The sequence below is a fragment of the Sapajus apella genome, unplaced genomic scaffold (assembly GCF_009761245.1).
Source record: "Sapajus apella isolate SASKATOON/1434 unplaced genomic scaffold, GSC_monkey_1.0 scaffold6, whole genome shotgun sequence".
NCBI classification, from domain to species: domain Eukaryota; kingdom Metazoa; phylum Chordata; class Mammalia; order Primates; family Cebidae; genus Sapajus; species Sapajus apella.
In genome coordinates, this window is record NW_022436946.1 from 167037 (window position 1) to 179770 (window position 12734).

The 12734-nt window shown below is 50.0% G+C and overlaps 1 protein-coding gene and 1 pseudogene across 1 annotated transcript in view; one reads left to right on the plus strand and one right to left on the minus strand.

The window, feature by feature from the left end:
• Positions 1–12734, plus strand: part of LOC116548968 (UL16-binding protein 2-like) — a 222595-nt gene that overhangs the window by 6786 nt on the left and 203075 nt on the right. The window lies entirely within an intron of this gene.
• Positions 4707–5387, minus strand: LOC116549130 (annotated as a pseudogene).

A 12734-nucleotide genomic window follows, 5' to 3' on the forward strand; every position in this document is an offset into this window, starting at 1 on the left:
GTGCAGAGCATGACTTAAGGGAAAACAGTTATACCAGGACAAGAATCCATGGCCCAGGTGGCAGCGTTCAGTATCATAAAGGTACCCGCTGCATGGCAGGCTTGGGGCAAGAGCCACTCCTCCTGATAAAGGAGTTGTAGGACCTTGCTCCAGTTCTTGTGGAAGGCTGCCCTCAGACCGGCAATCCACCTTGGTGACTGTGAACTTTATCAGCTCTCGTTACTGTGCTGCCCAAAAAGCATTCCCCTATAGAACTCATTGGAAGCTGCCAGCAGGTGGCATAGACCCTGACAGCACTGTCACTGCTATGTGACTTAAAGCATACTCCTATAAATCTTCTTAGTAGCTTGCCCATAGATAGAGGTGCTGCACACTGCACCCTCTTCACTGAGCATGGCCCACATCCATGCCTCGGTGACATAATGGAGGTGGACCCCTTACTGCACACGGCCCTTGCTTTGATGGGAATGGGCCCCTTGCTGTGCACTGTCCACCTCCCAGCCTACGTGACCTAATACAGGTGGACCCCTTGTTTTATTGTTCACGGCCCTGTCACTATCCTTAAAGATGACTTCACTCACTGCCCTGTCCCCTAACCTATACACAATAAATACTCACACTTCCGGACATTCAAGGCCTCACCTGACTCTACTCATAGGTGGTGCGGCCCCCCCAAGCCCAGCAGCATTTTCCTTGTACTTCTGTGTCCTGTCTCTTTATTTCTCAGATACTGCACCTCAGCACAGCATAAGGGACACCCCATGACCCTGTGGGGCCATCAGCCCTACACCTGGCCACATGGCATCCATCACCGTGCTTGAGAAATGATGAGATGTTGGTGGATATTGTGTGCTATGAATCCAATTTTTCCAAATCTGGACCTCAGCCAAGCCACCTATGATGGAACCTTGCAAGTCAAGGTCATGAACAAACTTTTAATAACTATTGGATATAAACTAATGAGGTAGAACTGTCATATCCAAATGGAAGAGGTGGATGGTACTGTTATTTCCTTTTGCTGTCGGAGGGATGTTGACAATGGCAAGGGGGGATGATGGTGAGATCCCAGGTGTGGTGGCTTCTTGGTCCACTTGGCTTGAACACATGCAGGAGGAGGGTCTGTGGCCCCTTGGCCATGTTGGTGGCCTCCTTTCTCAAGCTTTAACTTGTGCCCTCCCTAGCAACAGGGAGTCATGGGTTAATGTCACCTGTCATGCCTCTCTCTTCGGGGAAAATATTAAAAGACTCAAATCCTAGCTGTGACTGCCGTTAGGCAGAGTGAGCCTGGAGGCTGTGGCCCCAAGGTGATGTCCAAAGGCTGCCTCGGAACCCTAGAGAGAGCAGGGCCCAGCCGGCAGCCTGCTCTGCCCTCCAGACTGCAGTTCACTGGCCTTTTCGCAGCCAGGCTAAGGTAGGCAGTGCTAGGAGCTTCCCACGGGCCACAGCAGCTGCCTGGTATCGTGCGGGGCTGGCTTTTAGAAGTTTCACATGCTTGCAGCTAAGAGTGCAGAGCTTTCTGTGAAACACTAGCAGCTCTGAGGGCTTGGCTTTTGGTAAGGGACTTATTGTCTGAATTGCCACAAGCACCTTCAGCTCCTGGGTGGGTGGTTGGGTTGGTTAGTTGGTTGGGTTGTTTTAAATTTAATTTTTCTTTTCCTGAAGTTTGTTAGAAACCAGACCTATGTCAGCAAAACCATGGCCCAGTTCAGCTGCCACCCAGTGGGGGTGTTTAATCAGTGGTGTTGGGATTCACAAAACATGTTTTGGAAATGAAAGGGAAGATGATGCACTTGCATTGTAAAATGGTTTACAATAAAGTTTGGTATCTTAAAAAAGGAAGGAAAGAAAATTCATATTCTTCCACCTAACATTCCTTTCTACTTCTTATCTTCACCACATGTCCTGATTTATTGTGCCCAGAAAACACTGGTCCCACCATGTCCTAAGTTACCATCTAAAGTGTAGTGAACACGTGAACAAGAAAGAGGGCCCTGCCCCAGTCACTGCCTCTGATTTACTCACTTACAGGGTTCGTACAGCCTCAGCACCAAAAATGAGCTGTGCACGCTTCCCTCAGGAAATCAGACAAAATCCCTGCTCCAGTGGGGACAGCAGGCGAACATAATGAGCAGGTGCATTGCATCCGACGAAGGAAAGTGACAGGTGATTCAGGGGGCAGGGAACAAAGTTGTGAAGAGGAAGAGTGGGAGGAGATCCCCCAGGTCCTCAGTAGCCTGAACTGAACAGGAAGGTTTCCAAAGAAGGTGATATGTGAGTCCTGGCTTCAAGGAGGTGAGCATTCTCGCAGGAGGCAGGAGGTAGGCCTGCGAATATGGCCCGGAGTGGTCCAGGATGATCCAGAAGTCGCTTCCATTACATTTTCAAGACAACCCCAAAACAAAAGAAATACCCAAGAATGTATTAATTAATTAGGACCAAACAATAAATATTTATGACCTAGTGATTTCATTGCTGTTTAAGAAAATACTTCACATAAATGGAAAAAGTAGTATGTTTATTTCTTTTATTTTTTTTTTAGCTTAAAGGGCTGGGTGTCATTGATCGACAGCAGTTTTACACATTTGTTTCCTTCCCATGGTTGTTTCCTTCCCAGCGCAGGCACAGAGCTCTGGAGAAGGGCAGTCTCTGAACAGGGGAGCCAGGAACGCAGGTTGGACATGTCTCTGGACACATCTCTTCAGCAGCATCTGGGCAGGAACCTCTGGGAAGATGGATGCCTGCCTTCTCAGTTCAGACACCTGTGCCTCATCCGAAAATATTCCAACAGCGACAGGATGGAGGCCACACGTGGACCCAGGCGGACACCTGTGCTCCCCAGTCCATCACACACTGCCCTGCCTGCGTGCTGCCAACTGCTGATGCCCAGGCCAGAGCTCCAGCAGGCCCCAAATTGGGACCTAAAGCCAGTTTGCATGGGCACTTGACAGTTTTTGGTAGGGAGGTGGATAAAAAGTAGATGGATGTGAGAAGAATGAAAGGGTTTCATGTGATAGACTAACTAGAGATCTGAAGTGATTCTACCTTTACCTTCTTCACTTTAAGCCCATCATGAAATCTCCAGTGATTTCTGGGAAGGGGGCATAAGGAAGGCAGTGTTAAGACCCATCGGGTCTGTGGCCCAGTCGGCCCGTGGAGGAGCAGGCAGGGTGGGCCTCACTGGGCCTCTCTCTTGAGTTCCCCTGCACTCTTTTTACTTGAGTGTGTACCTTTCCTTTTACAATAAATCTCTGTCCTTTTTTTCCTACTTGTCCTTGAATTCATTTCCTCAGACGGTGTTAAGGGCGCGACACCTGCTGGGGTCACTGTCTCATCAGCATTTGGGGACGTCCTCTTGCCCACTGGCATCAGATGAGGAATGCAAATGGCAGTGAGCCCAGGAAAAGGTGCTCAGTGTCCACAGCCCTCAGGGAAAGGAGCACGGCCTGTCCTGCCAGGCAGGTAGGTGATGTTACCAGAGCCTCCGCTGCAGCTTCCAGCTTGTGCAGCTCCATCAGGCCATCCCCTGCAGTAGCCAGTGCAGATCACAGCTGGCGATCAGAGTTGGCGATCAGCTCAGCTGCCTTGGAATCTCCCTCAGCAGAGATAATGGCCGCCTTTTTCTGCTGCTCAGCCTTTTCCACCACAGATCTGGCCCTCTCTGCTTCCTGCTGAGCCACGTCTTTTGCTTCTAACGCTTCTGGGAACTCCTTCCCGAAGTCAGATGTGTCAAGAACATGTTGTCTAGGATGAGCCCAAAGGTGGCTGCTCGCTCTGCGAGGTCCTCGCTCACCTGCCTGGAGACCAGCTCTCTCTGGGTGATTGATCAGTTCTCCAGCATCAAAGCCAGCCCCCACTGACCTGAGGCTCTCGGTCATGATGGACGGCAGCTCATGCTCATCATAGCCCTCTCCGATGCAAGGAAGCTGGCTAGTGACAGATTACTTGTTTTCATGGATTATTCAGTCAACCACAATGAGAGGTCAGAATCACCCTACAGATTTGAAACTTCTTCAAGATTTGACAAATGCACATTCTCATGCCAATTCTATTTTTAGGAAGCTGTGGCTGAAGAAAACATTATATTGTATAGCATTGCCCAAATTACTTACACAGAATTTTTAAAACTACATAATGTCATACAACCATGTGAAAAGTAAAAATAAAAAGCAGTAACTTTTTGGGCCAGGAGTGGTGGCTCATGCCTGTAATCTCAGAACTTTGGGAGGCCAATGCTGGAGGACCGCTTGAGGCTAGGAGTTGGAGATCAACTGTGGCAACATGGTGAGACCCTGTCTCTACAGAAAATTTAAAAATTGACCAAGAGCAGTAGCATATGCCTGCAGTCCCAGCTCCTCAGGAGGCTAAGGTGGGAGGATCACTTGTGCCTGGGAATTTGAGGTCGCAGTGACTCCTGGTGGTGCAGTGGCAATTTTTTTTTTTAAATAATACAAAACTGTTTAACACTAACAAAAATAGAACTGCGTGCTGCTCTCCCTGGCTTCCATGCGAGGACTGCAGGCCCTCTGAACTGTAGTCCAATATGGGAAAGGTTGGCAGCCTGGGATAGCAGATGCTGCAGGGTCAAAACAAGGATGAGCCCAAAGGCAGCCGCTCATCTGTAAGGTCATCTCTTAGACACTTAAGTGGAAGCAGGAAAAAAAAAAAAAAGGAGGAGGCCGGTCCGGTGAGATCTGCATCCACGAGGGTTAGAGGTGGGTTAGGGGCGTAGAGGCACCAGAAAGGGGAGGGTTGCATGGAGTGGGAGGGCCAGGGGGCAGGTAGGGGGAGTGGGGGGCAGCAGCTCCCCCTGGAGCCTATGGTCACTGAGGGAGGGAGCGCGGTGAGGGGTCCACCAGTTTGCAGTGGGAAGAGCCACAGCTGCCGGACAAGTAGGCTGCCGCGTAGTTGGGGGGTCTGTACCCTAAGCCTCTGCTCCGCTGGGTGGTCGCGTTTCCTGGCCCCCAGAGCGGGCCTTCGCCAGCCAGGCTGCCTCTTCTCTGTCCGCAGCGGGAAGGTCCGGCGCCCGCGCTCTTGGCCTTGCACCGAGGCCTGTGCTTGTGTCGGGGTCGTCGCGCAGGTGCGGGGCGCGGAGCCGCTTGGCCTCCTCCGCGAAGGGCCGCTTTTCGTCCTTGCCCAGCGGCTTCCACGCGCGCCCGGGCGCTTTAAGATCTCCGAGTTGTGCATCTTAGGGTTCTGCGGCGCCATGTGGCGGCGCCGAGCGGAGCTCCACACCGTGAACGCGTTTATCTCCAGGGGCTGCGCCCCAGGAGCCGCGAGCTCCCAGCTCCCTTCCCCTCCTGGGGTCCCGAGGACGACGAGGCAGCAGCCACGGGAGCCAGAGGCTCCAGGCTCCAGGCCTGGTCCTGTGAGGAGCCCTGTAACGCCATGGGTCGGGAGACGCCTTAATAGGGCGTCCTGAATGCCCTCCCCTCAACGTGAAGCGTCGATCCTGAAAAAAGTATATTTCATCCCTAAGCCCAGCGCTTCAGGTGGAGCCTTTGCTTCCAAACAGTTGCCTGTTACCCGGGCGCTTTAGCCTGGGCAACAGAGAGCCTGTCTTAAAGAAAACAACGGCAGAAATAACAACAATTTAAAACTCAATAAGTTAAATTAACAGAAGAATTATGGGACCCAAAAAGCCAAGTAATGCAATTTTTCACATTTGATGAATGAGAGGGCTTGCTGAGTGTTAGTATTCTCAGAAGTTTCCGTCTCATGAAATCTAATTTCCTCTGGTGAATCTGCTCCCTAGTCCAGGTCCTCTGAGGACCAGGTGCCTCCATGGGATTCACAGGATGGATTTCATTGGTGGAAACCCCAGGAGAACCCTTCAGCTGGACACAGTTCTGACACCAAGTACAGGAGGGAGGGACAGGAGGCGGGGCAGGTGCATCCTACACTGCAGTGAATGGTGCTGGGACCCCTGGGTGCCGCATGCAGAAGAATGAGGCGGACCCTTCCTTCCAGCACACACAAATTAGCTCTAGATGAATGGCAGATGTCCACCTAACACATGAAAGTGTGAAAGTCTCAGAAGAAAATAGAGCAGTAATTTTTTGTGTGTTTTTGGAATGTAAATCTTTTATTAAAACAGTTGTCTTTCCACAGTAGTAAAGCTTTGGCATATACAGTATAAAAAATAATCAACCATAATTATACCACATTCCTTATCAACTGCATACTAAGTGTTTTCAATACAATTTTTCCATATAAAAATACGGGGAAAAATTGATAAATGACAGGTAAGAGAAAGGCATTTCTAGGCAGTTACTAGGATCATTTGGAAAAAGTGAGCACTGTGGATATTTAAAATATCACAGTAACAAGGACATGTGTTCCTGCAGTATCGCGGGCCAGAAACTGAAGTGAAGTGTTTGAGTAACTTTCCTACTTAAAATTTTGGTCATATCATTTCAATACATTTTGCATCTTGGTTGGCTGTATATGCTTTCCTATTGATCCCAAACCAAATCGCAAGTTAGAATCACTTCATTTAAAACACTGAGCGGCATTGGCACTGAATACTTTGAAGCAGAGCAGGCAGTGTGCAGCTCCCATTCATAAGAAGACTCAGGACACTCCCAGGGTGATGCTTGGAGAAGCTGTGAGTGGAGCTGAAGCTAAAGAACTCCCTCCAGAGCAAAGGGCTTAAGAAAGACGAGAACTCAAAAAAAAAATAAATAAATAAATAAATAAAAATTAAAAAAAAAAAAAAGAAAGACGAGAACTCTAAGATGGGTCTGCTAACATCACTCCAGTTTCCATGGACCTTGGCAGAGAGACATGCTGTTCCTCTGGGTTGGAAAGATTTACTCTGGGGAATCTTCTCTATCAGCCTATATATCTAAAGGCATGAAGCACCCAACTGGGCAATTAGCATTAGTGTTTGTTCTCTGATGGTATCTCTGAGAATACTGGTTGCAGAAGTGGCCAGTGCAGGCTTCAGGCCGGGTTTCCCCGCCCCCCATTTTGTGGCAGTTGTCACAGCGCCAGTCCAGCTGACCTCCTAAGCATGTGCAGAGGCAAATGGCACAGAGATATTCCTTCCAGCAGTAAATCTTTGTGACCCAGATTTGGCAAACACTTAAGTACTATATGCCAATAGTGCAAATGGCAAAATAAAAGGTCGTTTAATTTCATTTCACGCAAATGTAAAACTTCTGTGCTTCAAAAAGGACTCCCTTTAGAAGGTAAAAGCAATTTAAAACTGGAGAAAATATTTGAAAATCATATATCTAGTAAGGGACTGGTATCCTGAATATGTAAAGAACTCTTGCCACTCAACATTATAAAGCAAAATAACCCAATTTAAATATATGCAAAGACTTTGGCGACTTCTCTAAAGTGAGACAAGCATACTACAGGCTGATCGCAAAAGAAGAGAAAATTTTAGGCAGCAGTTTCAGGTGAGCAGCAAAAGGAATCTGTTGAAATATCTGAAGAGGCTCTGGGCTAAGACCCTAAAAGACAGCGTTGATCAAGCCGGCTAGGAATGAGTGGACCCAATATGGCCCTGGATTGGACCTCAGTTTCCCCTAAGACCTCATTATACGCTTCTTAACATACTAAACACACACCCACCAGCGTCCTGGCAATTCTGAGACTACCAATATTTGGTGTAAAAATGGGTGGCACACATTGATGATAGACTGGATAGGGAAAATGTGGCACATATACACCATGGAATATTATGCAGCCATCAAAAACGATGAGTTTGGGTCCTTTGTAGGGACATGGATGAACCTGGAAACCATCATTCTCAGCAAACTGACAGAAGAGCAGAAGATCAAACACCGCATGTTCTCACTCATAGGCAGGTGTTGAACAATGAGAACACATGGACACAGGGAGGGGAGCACTACATACTGGGGTCAGTTGGGGGGAAATAGGGGAGGGACGGTGGGGGGTAGGGAGCTGGGGAGAGACAGCAAGGGGAGAAATGCCAGATGTAGGTGATGGGGAGGAAGGCAGCAAATCACACTGCCACGTGTGTACCTATGAAACAATTTTGCATGTTCTTCACATGTACCCCAAAACCTACAATGCAATAAAATAAATAAATGGGGGAAAAAAAAAGAGATACCTAGATAAAAAAAAAAAATGGGCGGCACAAGAGTTCTGAGAAATTTCCACCTTCTTCCAGGAATTTTCATGAATATTCCACTCCTTGGTTGAAGACACCCAGAAAGGCAGCAGCCCCAACCCCATGCACCTGCCTCTCTCTTGAGCTCCCCTGCACTTTTACTTGAGTACGTACTTTTTCTTTTACAATAAATCTTTGTCTTTTCTCTATTTTCCTACTGGTCCTTGAATTCATTTTCCCAGGGGGTGAGAAAATGATACCGGCTGGGGTGGAGGTCTCATCAGCGTTGGCGGACCTCCCCTTGCCCACTGGCATCAGAAGAGGAATGCAAACGTCAGTGAGCCCAGGAGAAGGCGCTCAGTGTCCACATCCCTGAGGGAAATGCCAATCGCACCCTCAGGGGATGCCTCACCCCTCTGGGATGGCTGACCCCAAACAGTGAGGGTGGAGGGGCTGTGGCCTGCGTTATTTACAGGGCAGAGAGCAGGAGACAGAGAGTTGGTGGCGTGTGGGGGTGTGTGTGTGTCACCCTGTCCCCATTTTCGTGGGAAAGGTTCTCCCTGTTCTCAGGCCCTACCTGTTTCCTTCCGCTCCCTTTCTCCTCCCCTGTCTGATCCTTCTTTTCCACCAATTTCAAGGTTTTCTCCGCCTCACGATGTCCATGTTCAGTGACCCCAGCCCAGCGGAGAAACAGCCCTGGACTGTAAGCGGTGGGGTCGGGGAGGCGACACCCGGAAGCCCTGCCGGACCCTGGACACTCAGGAGGTAGTGTGTCCAGTCCCAGCACCCTCCTGCAGCAGCCACAGGGGTAGGAGGATGGGGAGGGGGTCCTGGCGGGGGACCAGAGTCAGAGCCCCAAGGATCTGAGCGGGACAGTGATGTCTCCACACTGAACCGGTGCAAAGTCCCCGCGAGGATGAAGGAGGAGCTTCGTGCTCCTCACCCCACCAGGCCTCGCAGTTTCTGAATCCCCCTGACACGGGAACCGCCTGTCCCCTGCCGCGATTGTGGAGTCCCCCCTGGTCTTCCAAAGGCCTTTGGACCCGGAGGACCGGGGGCATCGGCTGGCATCCGGACACCCGCTCCGGGGTCTCCACGCTGCAGGACCTGGATCCGCAGCTCGAGCGCAGCGAGTGCCCTGGGAGGAACGGGCAGAACCCGGAGTGGACGCAGCGGGTGGAAACTGAAACCCCCAAGAGAGAGCTTTTCCGAAACTCATCTGTGGTTGAAATCAGCAATCATTTGTAATATCCCCGCTATGAAAACAGCGTTAGGTCAATATCTAGAACCAGTGCCTGGTCACATCCCCGCAAGCCCCTGTGCAGGTTCCGCGTCCCCGGATCCTCGTGGCCCCTAAGGAATCTGGCGAGCCCACCCGGTGACCGTCCCTGGGGCTCCCGGCCCAACTCTTCCTTACTTCTTCACCTCCATATATTCAACTATTTCAGGATCATAACCATGAAAAGTCATGTGTGAAAGCTCCCCTGCCCCTGCCTGCGTCCATTCGCATTGGCCACACCACCGAAACAAAACTTTATTGGATTCTTCTCATGTTTTCAGGGAGTGTTTATGTCACTTCAAACGCATAAGAATACATATTCTGAATTCGGACTTGGATAGTTTTGAGTCTTGATGAGCCCTGTCACCCCATCCTTCAGGAAGCCTGCACCAGTCTCCCTCCCTCTACAGTGGATGTTTCACCATCCTCTGCCCAAGCTGGGTCTTCACAATCACAGACAGGAGTGTAGCCAGCATCGCCATCCCGTGACACGAGACGCTTTAAAGGTGTATTAATTTGCACAGCAATTCTGTGCCTGGAAATTTATCCTACACAATTGAATTGGGATTCATGCAGGCACAGTTTCTGCAGCATTTGGTTTCTGTAAAAGTAACTGACTGGAGACCACCTGGATCTTCATCCACAGATGCTGGTTACATCTGTTGTGATGCAGTCGTTCTATGCAATGTCCGGCAGAGGAAAAAAGGAAAAAAATCTGTATGTGCGGGTCTGGGAAGATCTTCAAAGTGTGTTATTTTGAGACAGACTCTGCATGCAGCAGAGTGCCTATGGGCTTATATTTGTTTTAAAAGCCAGCATTGATGCATCTACACATCTCTACTGTTAGTAACAAAAACAGTGTTTCCATAGCTTATTGCTAGTGTGTTTGTCCATTTTAGGAAAAATAAATGTAGTTGAAAAGCCATGGTGGCAGGAATTGGTCATCACCGGCCCAGATGCTACACTGCCCTACACATCGTCCCAGCTGAGGCTGCCGGAGGAACAGGATGTGGAACGCAGTCACATTTCAGAGAGGAACCTAAAGCCAAACTGGACCAGAAGTCTTGCCAGGGCCTCTGCCTTTTCACCCAACCCCCACATAGTCAGGTAGTGACCCTGGAGGGGCTGGGACGATGCTGGGAGGGCAGTGAAGACGGGGAGCCAATGGTGGGAGCATGGTGAACATGGAGAGCCCGGACCCCACAGCATCTGTCTAAGGAGGAGCTGGTGTGATGCTGGGGGCACTGGGAAGGCAGGGAGCCAGGGCGCAGAACTCACTGCTCCTCCCATCTGGGACAGGATTCGGGTGGATGATGAGAAAAGTTTACCATCCCCCAAAGGGATGGTCCACACAGCAAAAACCAGAAAATCCTGAACTTCTAAGGCAGGGAATAGAGCAAGGATTCAAAGACTAAGAGAAGTGTTCAGGCCGGAGTGGTCTGAGTGTGAAAATCCAGAACAACGTTCATCCACTGTGCTCATGGGAAGCCTGGAAGACTCCTGTTTACTCAGCATATGAAGAAGACCCTGGGAGAAGGCAGCAGAATGAGAAGCAGCTCAGGATGCCTGTTGCTGAAGGCCGGGGTTGCAGGTAGCAGATGCTTTTGAAATGGGCTTCCAGGAGTAGTGGGGTGAAAAATCCTAAACTAATAGATCCCAAGTGGAGAGCTCTAAACTCTCAGGAGCAGGGAAGGTGCAATGGTAGAAATAATTGGAGAAGTCACAATGCCAGCTCGGGACCTAAGCCACAGAGAGCTATGTCCGTGGCTCATGGAACAAGGGGTTCTAAGAGGCAAACAACATGGAGAGCCAACTTGGATATGGCTGGATTTATATAATTACAACAAGTGACCATGAAACACAGGGATGGATGACCTGGAGGCTGAGATGAGCCAGTCCATCAAATCCCAGGCTTCTCTGCCCAATTTGCGGAACCAAGCCACTTCTCAGGCCTTGAATTCATTACTAGAAGGAGACTTCAGGTTCCAATAAGGAAGGACCTTTCAACTCCACAGCAAGGGAAATGATTCTTTCTTGCCCTCCCCATAGACAGGGCATCTAGAGTTTGCTGTGACTAGCAACTTTGTAAATATGTAAAAGTGTGCAGGGAACATATTCTCTGTCATAACAACTTCACTCTGCTGTTGTAGCTCAAAAGCACTCACAGACAATCCACAAATGATGAGGGAGGCTGGACCTGCTTTGAGTGCCCTAGGACCCAGGACACCCTAATCTCCTACAGGTGCCTGTGGTTGGAATTTCTGATTGGAGGATCACAAAATGTAGTGTTCAGAGGTAAGGCAATGACACTTACAGCAGGGAAATCTCAACATTGAAAAGCAGTTCCTGTACGGTTCCGAGCCCTGGTAGAGAAGAGGAGGTCACTGCCTCCAGGGGAGTGACCACACAGCCTCAGGGCTGCCATCACGGGTGGGCTCCTCACCCTCTAGGCCATTAGGAAGGTAGGTCTGGCAGTGAGAAGTCACAGGAGGTTCTCCTGGGATGGGCAGGAGCAGGGCCACAGGGAAGCAAGAAGCTGCACAGGCAGATGGCCCTGAATCCCCAGGACACCACATGGCTGCACCCCCTCACCCTCAGCTCACACCTGAGACTTCAGGGAGGGTCCCCATAGAGCAAAGAGGCCACTCAGCAGTCAGAAAGGAGAGAGTAATCTGCAAACCATGGAATTCCCGCCGCCATCACATCCAACCACACAGAAGCCACAGGCAGGATAGGACCCTCTTCCAATTCTTTGACCAGCAGCTGAACACCACTTGGAGATGACACCCTAGGGGATGGGTCACCAATTGCTGGGACGATGTAATCCCCTCATTTGGGGTCAGCAAGCTAGGACAGTGTCCAAGTCTGGTCCCTCTGTCATTTGCACGTTGTCCTGGCCTGCTATTGCTCTATAAAAAATCAGAATTTGACAGAGACAGAGAACCCATGGCCTGCAAAACTCAAAGTGCCTCCCACTTTCCCTTTCTAGAAAGGGTTTCCCAACCTGTCTACATAGTGACTACTCTCTATGATGCTGGTTCCCCAGTAGGAAGCACAGGTGGGTCTGGGACCCAAGGGCAGAAGTGGGCACCTCTACTCACTAGCGTTCCCACGGTCATCCTGGGGGAAATGGTGTTTCCCATCCCCCCTGCACAGGTTCCGTGAAAAGACTGGGGTGTTTGCTGGAGTGTGTCCTCAGGCAAGGGGTAGAGGGTGCTAGGTGGTGTAGGAGGTGGTGATGTTACCGTTGGAGGGTCTTGACTATGAACCATCCAGGTTCTTGGCATTTTGAACAAATAATTGGATAAAACACATGAACAGGTCAGGCACGGTGGCTCAAGCCTGTAATCCCAGCACTTTGGGAGGCCGAGG